Source organism: Camellia sinensis, chromosome 4, assembly GCF_055761805.1.
Source record: "Camellia sinensis isolate YWXY chromosome 4, ASM5576180v1, whole genome shotgun sequence".
Lineage (NCBI taxonomy): Eukaryota > Viridiplantae > Streptophyta > Magnoliopsida > Ericales > Theaceae > Camellia > Camellia sinensis.
The window spans coordinates 111548987-111558820 of NC_138964.1; positions in this window are offsets into that span (position 1 = coordinate 111548987).

Genomic DNA, 9834 nt, shown 5'->3' on the forward strand with positions numbered 1-9834 from the left:
GTGGTAACCCTTATTTAATAGGCTTAAGTCCCATTCCCCTCGATGAATTCTCAACTAGCTCTCTTGCTAACCCTTTGGTTAGTGGATCCACTATATTGTCTTTGGACTTCACATATTCAATGGAAATAATTTCATTAGAGAGTAGTTGTCTTATGGTGTTATGTCGACGACGAACGTGTCACGACTTACCGTTATACATATAACTCTGTGCTCTACCTGACCATCATAATGTATGTATATAACAAGCACCAGTTTTGGCCACATTGGAATATCTTCAAAGAAATGGCGAAGCCATTCTACTTCTTTATCAGCTTTATCTAAAGCTATAAATTATGATTTCATAGTAGACCTAGCAATGCAAGTCTGTTTGGAAGATTTCCAAAATACAGCCGCTTCACCAAGAGTAAAGACATACCCACTGGTGGATTTTGAGTCTCTAGTATCCTATATCCAATTTGCATCACAGTATCCTTTAAGTACTGCGGGATATCTAGTATAATTAAGCCCAATGTTATGAGTAAATCGGAGATATCTTAGAACCCTTATAATTGCTTTCCAGTGTTCTACTCTTGGATTACTCATATATCTACTTAATTTACTTACTGCATAATCTATATTTGGGCGAGTGTAGTTCATCAAGTACATTAAGCTTCCAATAATTTGGGCATACTCTAATTGAGAAATACTTTCCTGTATATTCTTAGAAAAAAACAAATTAACATCCGCAGGTGTTTTAGCAAGATGATCATCATCTTCGTTGAATTTGTCAAGTATTTTCTCAATATAATGAAATTGTAACAAAGCATAAAATTTTGATGTTTTGGTAATTTTCATACCAAGAATTACATCAGCATTCCCCATGTCTTTCATGTCAAAATGTTTATTCAACATTTTCTTCGTGATTTTAATCATGTCATTATTACTACTTATGATGAGTATGTCATCCACATAAAGACATACTATAACAGAACCTTTGTTTGTGTTTTTAATTTAAATACATTTGTCACATTCATTAATTTTAAATCCATTTGACATCATTGCCTTGTCAAATTGTTCATGCCATTGCTTTGGCACTTGTTTTAAACCATATAATGATTTAACCAATTTACACACCTTCTTTTCTTTTCCTGGAATAGAAAATCCTTCTGGTTGTTCCATGTAAATTTCTTCATCTAACTCACCATTTAAAAAAGCGATTTTCACATCCATTTGATGAATTTCTAAATTATACAAAGATGCAATAGCAATTAGCATTCTAATGGATGTTATTCTAGTAACTAGTGAGTATGTGTCAAAGTAATCAAGACCTTCTTTTTGTCTAAATCCTTTGACCACAAGTCTTACTTTGTATTTGTCAATTGAGCCATCTGCTTTCATCTTTATCTTGAAAAGCCACTTGTACCCAAGAGGTTTACAACCTAGTGGCAAATACACCAATTCCCAAGTGTGATTTTGCAGGATGGATTCACCTTCATTGTTTACGGTTTCTTTCCATAAAGGAGCCTTAAGACTGGACATAGTTTCTTTAAAAATTAAAGGTTCATTTTCTAACAAAAATGTTAGAAAATCTGGACTAAAAGATTTTGAGGTTTTAGCACGTATACTATGCCTAGGTTCCTCTTCCTCACTTTGATTTATCTCTTGCTCTTGTTCTTGATCTTGTTTTTTATCATGACTAGTAATAGCATCATAAGATCTTTTATTAGTCCTAGTCTCTTGTCCAGTCTTGTTTGGAAATATATGTTCAAAGAATGATGCATTCCAAGATTCAATAATCGTATTTACATGCATTTCGGAATGTTCTGACTTATGAATCAAAAATCGATATGCACTACTATTCTTGGCATAACCAATGAAAATGCAATCAATAGTTTTAGGACCTATCTTATCTTTTTAGGACTAGGAATAGCCACTTTAACCGAACACCCCCACACTTTTAAGTACTTGTAGGATGGTACTCTTCCATGCCACATTTCATAAGGTATTTGATTCACTTTCTTTCAGGATACTTTATTAAGTATATAATTAGTAGAAAGTATTGCTTCCCCCCACAAGTTCTGAGGTAATCCAGAACTGATTAACATGGCATTCATCATTTCTTTTAAAGTTCTATTTTTCCTTTCAGCAATTCCGTTTTGCTGAGATGAGTAAAGAGCGGTGGTTTGATGAATTATTCCATGTTCTTTACAAAACTCACCAAAAGGTGATTCATATTCACCACCTCTATCACTTCTAAGTTTTTTAATTTTCTTACCAAGTTGATTTTCAACTTCATTCTTATATTGAATGAAAGTTTCCAAAGCTTCATCCTTGATTCGAATTAAATAAACATAACTATATCTAGTATAGTCATCTATGAAAGTGATAAAATATTTTTTCCCATCTCTGGTTTGAATGGATTTAAAATCACAAATGTCACTATGAATTAATTCAAATGGCTCCGTACTTCGTTCAATTAAATAAAAAGGAGTTTTAGTTAATTTTGCTTCAATGCAAATTTCACATTTATGATTTAAATTAATATCAAATTTAGATAAACATTCCATATTAATTAATCTACACAAAGATCCATAATTAACATGTCCTAGTCTACCAAGCCATAAATTTGAAGACTCAAGCAAGTAAGAAGAAGATGTATTTTTATTAATAACAGAGGATACAACAATCATTACATTAATTTGGAAAAGGCCATCAGACATGTAACCTTTTCCTACATATATCCCATTCTTAGTAAATACAAATTTATCACTCTCAAATACTAGTGTAAACCCATTTTTACTCAATAGAGATCTGGAGACTAGATTCTTGCGAATGTCCGGTACATGCAACACATTGTTGAGAGTGAGTTCCTTTCCAGATGTTATCTTCAAAATAATCTTTCCTTGTCCTTCAATTTTAGAAGTCGAGAAGTTGCCCATAAAAAGTTGTTTACCATTGTCCACTACAAAATAAGATGTGAACATCTTTTTGTCGGCACAAATATGGCGAGTAGCACCAGTGTCCACCCACTACTCTCTAGGATTTCCGACACAATTTGCCTCAGAAACAACTGCAGAAAGATTTATGTCAGCTACACCATTGGAAATTTTGTCCACTTCGGTCATATTGGCTTGAGTAGGCTTCTTGCTTGATTTTCTTTTGCCTTTGCGCTTGCTACGACAATCTTTGACCCAATGTCTCTCTTTGTCACAGATGTAACATTTACCATTGAACTTGTACTTTTTAGTTTTCCCTCCTTTAGAGCCTTACGTGGAACTTTCTCCAGAAAACTTTCGTTTCTTTACTTTTGGAGCATGTTCCACCACATTTGCCTTAGACTCCATGGGATGCTTACCAACCCGCTTATCAAAATTATGGTTGTCTTTCTCAATCCCAAACGCACAATCAATTCTTCCAAAGACATTTCTTTGCGCTTGCATTTGAGGTAGTTCTTGAATTTCTTCTAGCCTTGTGGTAATTTCTCAATTAAGGCAGCAACTTGGAAGGACTAACTGAGAGACATGTCTTTTGCATGAATGTCATGTAGAATGAGTTGGAGATCTTGAACTTGGCTAATAGTCTGAGAATCAACCATCACAAAGTCTAGAAATTTGCCTACTATGAATTTCTTTGAGCGAGCATCTTCTGTCTTGTATTTTTTCTCCCAAGACTACCAAAGTTCCTTTGTCGTCTTGATAGGATTGTAGACGTTGTATAATGTGTGTCAAGTCCATGCAAGATGTAGTTCCGACAAAGAAAATCAACATGTTTCCAAGCATTGACCGCAACAACCACTTGTCAGTTAGTTTCATCCTCTTTCAAAATAAGAGCATCCTCACGGGGAAAGTGGGCCAGGTTGAGAGTAGTAAGATAGAACAACATTTTCTGCTGCCATCTTTTACAATCAGTTCCTAAGAACTTCTCTGACTTTTCACCGTGATTGACTTGTACAGTCACAACAGGATGAGGGATTGGCACAGTTGCAGCCACCATATCAGTACTTGTTTGAGCATTAGTTTCAGTAGCCATGAATTCTAAATTATAAAACAAAATTATAATTAGAATTTTATACTATACAGAAAATTAAACCATAAACACAGAATTTAAATTCTATAAAAATAAAAGAAACAAAAATTATAACTTTTATTTCCAATTAATTTGAAAATAAAACAAAATTTTATTTAAACAAATTAATTCCACATAGAAAAAATATTTCTATAACACTTCACAAATTAAAATACTGAAAACAAAATTTTAATTAATGAAAACTTAAAAATTATTCTGAAAACCAAAATTAATTTCTGACTAATGTCACAAATAAATATTCTGAATTGTTAATGACACCAGTATATTACTACTAGTTATCAAAGAAAATAAATAGTATATTACTACTATTTGTCAAACAGTATATTACTAGTATTTTTTTTTCCATCCAGAATATTATGTTGTAAAACCACATAAAATAATTTCTGTAAGAAGAAGAAAGAGAAAAGGAAACAAACGAAAAATTCTGTATAAACAGAATAATTCGAGTCTATCTTAAGATTGTTGGAACAATCTTCTGTGTAAAATAAATAAAGTGAAATCAAATCAAACAAATAAAATAAATTACTTACAGAAATTTATTTACCGATATGAATGAGTACAAAATAAGATCAAGTCAAGTGTGTAACACTCTGTCCTTAAGACAGATTTGCCCCGCTTCAGTGCTTACGGATAAAAAGCGTCTATCTCCCAGGATACAATGATCTTCACAAATTGTAGTAGCACTCCAAACAATTTGTACAGCTAACAAAACTTGTGTTCTATGCTCTCCAAATTTTCCCTAAAATAATACGAAGAATAAATTGATGCGAGAGAGCAAAAGGAAGGCAACAAAAATGAATTTTTGGAATATCAAATCTGTTGGAAAGGTTCTGTATTTATAGGAATGAACAAGTGTGCAAAACAGTTTGAATAGATTTGTTAACTACAGCAATTATAAAACTGTCTAGAACTGTCAAGAATTGCTGGGTAGTTTTTTGATATGTTTGAACATTTTGAACCTATTGAACCTGCTGAAAAATGGACCAAAGAAAGGCTCTGTTTGGACAGAAAAAATTGGCACAAAATTTAAATTAATTTTCCTACAAGAAATTGAAAAAATTCAATTAAATTTTGTCCAAAAAATTAATGTTAGAACTGACTTGACCCACAATCCACGGCCAGTTGGATGGGCGACAGTGGCAGCGCGCGCATGTGGTGGTTTTAGCCAAGGTTCAATTTGTCCAGAACTCATCCTTTCTACAAACTTGGGATGCCACTTGGGGCCCAACCCAAGTGTTACCACCTAAAACTTATATACACACATAAGCTCTCTTAAGTTTTCAATGTGGGACAACCCACTTCAAGAAACCCATGCTTACTTTCTTAATTGTCTATTCCACGAACCCGAAAACGACGTCAACTTCCCATTCACTCATCAATGATTTTGACGAACCGTCTTCATCGTGTGACTTACCATGCAACAAGGAACACGTCACCTATTCGGACCCACCTCAAAAGATGTGTGGACCCCACTCAAATTTGGGCTTAAAGTTAGCCCAAAATAAGCCTATAAAACCATTATTTCCAACAAGGACCTAGCTCCAGTTCGATTGATCCACAAAAATCGCACTAGGCCAAAAACCGGCAATGTTTGCAAAAATCAAAAAATCGGTAGTTTTTGACTAAAAACTCTTATTTCAAGAGTCTTCTCTCATGGGGAGGAGTCTCATTGGAAGTTTGAAAAAATTATGAAGGTATATTCCTATTTATAGGAAAAAATTGTTTAAAGAGAATCTAAAAATTCAATGTAGGATTCAATTATATTGTTTGAATCATATTTGATTAGAGGGAGAGTTGAAAATTTTATTTCCCTTTAAAATTAAATCTAGCATTCAATCAATTTGTTTGGAGGGAATGTTAAATTTTTTAAATTTCTTTAAAACTAGTGACTTTTTTTATTATTATTATCAATTATGACTTTATTAAATATTATTAGTAAATATTATGCAACACTTTTTTTATTATTATTTCAGTAATTATATATATATATTTATTTATTTATAATTTATAATTATATAATATTAATTATGATGTCACGGTTCGACCGTTTTGACCCGACAATTGAACTAGTGACCTGTCCACCAGGTTCATTTTTCGGTTCGTTTACCGGTCCAATTTTCAAAACATTGCCGCCAGCAGCCTTTGCATATTAATAAATAGATAGAAGATAGATATATAAATACCATTGACGAACATCATATCTACCAAAGTTCACCGTTGTTGCTACCATCATCTTAACCGAATCCGCCACCACTACCACTTTTCTTCAGCTTTGTTTGGAAAGAGTGTTGGATTAAAATAGTCCACTAAAAAAAAAGGGTCATGATTAAGACCCTCTCCAATCACCACCCCCACCACCCCCACACATACGTGGCGGCTGGTGATTGGAGGAGAAGGAAAAAAAGAAAAAAGAAAATGAAAAACTAGCCAATCATGTTGAGAGGGGGTCAAAGGGGGTGGGGGGAAAGGGGGTTTGGAACATTATTGAAAAAAAAATAGGTTAAAATAGTTAATAAGATGAAATGTCACATCTAACCTATAATCATTTCACTTTTTCTTATACAACCATCAAATTAACTTTAAATAAAAATAAAAAATAAAAAACCAACTTATTTCCCAAACACAACTTTTTTTAGTCAGGCTAAAATATCTAAAAAGCCAAATAGCCAACTTTCCAAATAAGGCCTCTATGTCATTTCCATATCTCTGCGTCTCTCTTCTCTTTGTACTTAAAAGTATAAGCTTTGTATGACTATGATTTTTAATGTTTAAATTGTATCAATTTAATTCTTAATGTATAAAAAATATTTCAATGTAATCACGGCCTAACTCCATCAATAAATATAATTATAGTCTAAGGGTAAATGTATAATTTCAGAGGCCAAAATAACACAAATCATACATTTTTTGAACTAAAAGTGCAATTTTTTTCTAGTAATTTTTCACATTAATAACATATATCACATATTTCAGAGACTAAAGTATAAATTTTTAGGTAATTTTTTACATTTATCTTTGATTTTAATAGCATCCACTGATGGAGTTAGGTTAAGGGATTAAATTAGAACACTTTTTATATGTTGAGAACTAAATTAATACAATTTAAATATTAAAAATTAAAATGATACGAACAAGAGGACTAGCCTTCGTCTGGCAAGATGGTTTGGATTAATTTAGCCCACTAAAAGACAAAATAGGCTAAAAAATCAATAAGATAAAATGTCACATCCAAACTATAATCATTTTACTTCTTTTCTCACAAAATTACAAAAACAAAAAAACAAAAAAAATCAAAAGTTCATCCCGAACAAAACTTTGTTAGCTAAACTAAAATACGCAAAAAGCCAAAAAGTCAAACTAAAAATATTCTCCCAAACAAAAGTTCTTACCTAGATTTTTTTTTTTCCCTTTTAGTAAATTAGAGTTGTAAAAATATATTAAATTTTACAAATTTAATATAGTTACATCAACTACAACTATCTTTTAGGGGAAAAAAAAAATGATTTTTTTAAGGTCCCTAATATTACAAATTTAGGAGATAAATGGCATCCCAAACTTTCATACTACCTTATGTCCTCAAAAACACGTGCCTCTTCCCTCTAAAATTATTGGACCAAAATATCATTATGTCTAACATTCAGTCTAACGTCTTTTACTTTTTGAAATTTTTAAAAACTTAAAAATTCAATAACTTTTGATTTAGATATCCATTTTCAACAAAAATTATATGTCTGGAATGCTCTCGTCGATCTATCAAACAAGATCCATGATGAATATAAAATTTGAAGAAACAAAATTGACAAAATTTTACTGAGTTAGAAATCAACATGAAAGTAAATTTATCTGACTGCATTTGCAGAGAAATTTCAGAAAAAGTCAAATGTGTTAGAGAAAATCAATATGCAAGTAAATTTCTCTAACTACACTTGTAGAGATATTTCAAAGAAAATCAAATGTGTTAGAGAAAATCTACATGCAAGTACATTTCTCTGACTACATTTGTAGAGAAATTTCAAAGAAAGTCAAATGTGTTAGAGGAAAATTAAATTTCTCTAATTACATTTGCAGAGAAATTTTATATGCAAGTCAGATTGCAAGTGTGTGATGGCCAAAAAAGATCGATACAACAGAGAAATTTTAGAAAAAATCAAATGAGCTAGAGAAATAAACATGTAAGTATGTAACATGTGCAGTGAAAATCAAATGCACAAGAGAGTAATTTCATATGCACAAGAGGCTATTAAGTGTGTAAAGTGTAAAATGACTATTTCATGCATGAACATGCACATACATGAACATACAAACACATTCAGAGAAATTTTAAGGGACACAGAGAAAAACAAAAACATAGATAAATTTCGCTTAGACACAATAAGGCACATAAAATTTTATGTTTCAAAACACAAAAAAAAAAAGAAAAGCAAAGTTAGAGAAATTTTGCTCAAAGACACAAAGAAAAACAAAAACACAGAGAAATTTCGCTCAGGCACCCATAGACACATAAAATTTTATGCTTCTACACACACACAAAAAAACAAAGATAGAAATTTTTTGATTTTTAACACAGTGACATGAAGAAAATAATAGGAAGAAAGAGATAGAAGGAGAGATAAGATGAGAGAAAAAAGATTTAAAACTCTTATATAAGATTTTTGACTAGTTCTTGCTATTCTTCATTGTCTTTGCTTATTCTGCCTTTCTCTTGCTAGATCATTGTTCTTTGGCAATCATAAAGTCAGCATTTGGTTATTGTTTTCTTCGATTATTTTTGGAGATGTGTTTCAGTGTCAAAGAATAAAGAGGTGGTGGATTTGGGTTTTAAGATTTCGGGAGAGAGAGAGAGAGAAAGAGAGAGAAGAGACCCGAATCTAACCAATCGTCAGAGCAAAAGAAAGTAGAGATGGAGTCGAAGACTGAGGAGATGGTGGATTTGGGTTCTAGGGCTTGGAAAGAAAGAGATCAAAGAAATGAATGAGAAAGAAAAGAGAGACCTAAATATGTAGAGAGAGAAAGAGAGAGAGAAGAGAGAAGAGTGAAGGTAAAATTGGTATTTTTTTAAAAAAATAAAATTGGAATAAAGGATGTGAGGGACCTTATCTAACAAATTTTTTTTTTTTTGGATCTCTCCTACTACCCAAAGTTTAAGAGATGTGTTAGACTAATTTCCTCAAAAATAAAATGAGCATAATTAATGCATACTGTGTATGGACACGTGCATAATTAAAATGAAATGTGCATTTCATTATAAAAAAAGATTATAATTTTTCATCTATATTCGTAATTAGAATAAATTATAAATATACCCTCGAAATTTATTTAAAATATGGATTGTTCCATATAATTTTAAAAATTACAAATATTTCATTGTTAGAAATGTTTTATTTAATATAATTAACAAAAAAAATAAAAAATATATATATCATAACTACTCTCTCATACAACAATAAAATTACCTGAATTGTTAATTGAAATATATTTTTGACATCATTAAAAACAATTAATTGATTTAATGATTTATTAAAAAGGGGGTCATTTATTATGTAATTAAAAATTACAAATATCCCATTGTCAGAATTTTTTTATTTAACAGAATTAACAAAAAAAAAAATTCTCAACTACTCTCCATACAATAATAAAGGTACCTGAATTTGTAATTGAAATATATTTCTGAAATCATTAAAAACAGTTAATTGACTTGATGATTTATTAAAAAAATGGGTGATTTGTTATGCAATTAGAAATTGAAGGAGCGGGATGTAATTTTTAGAA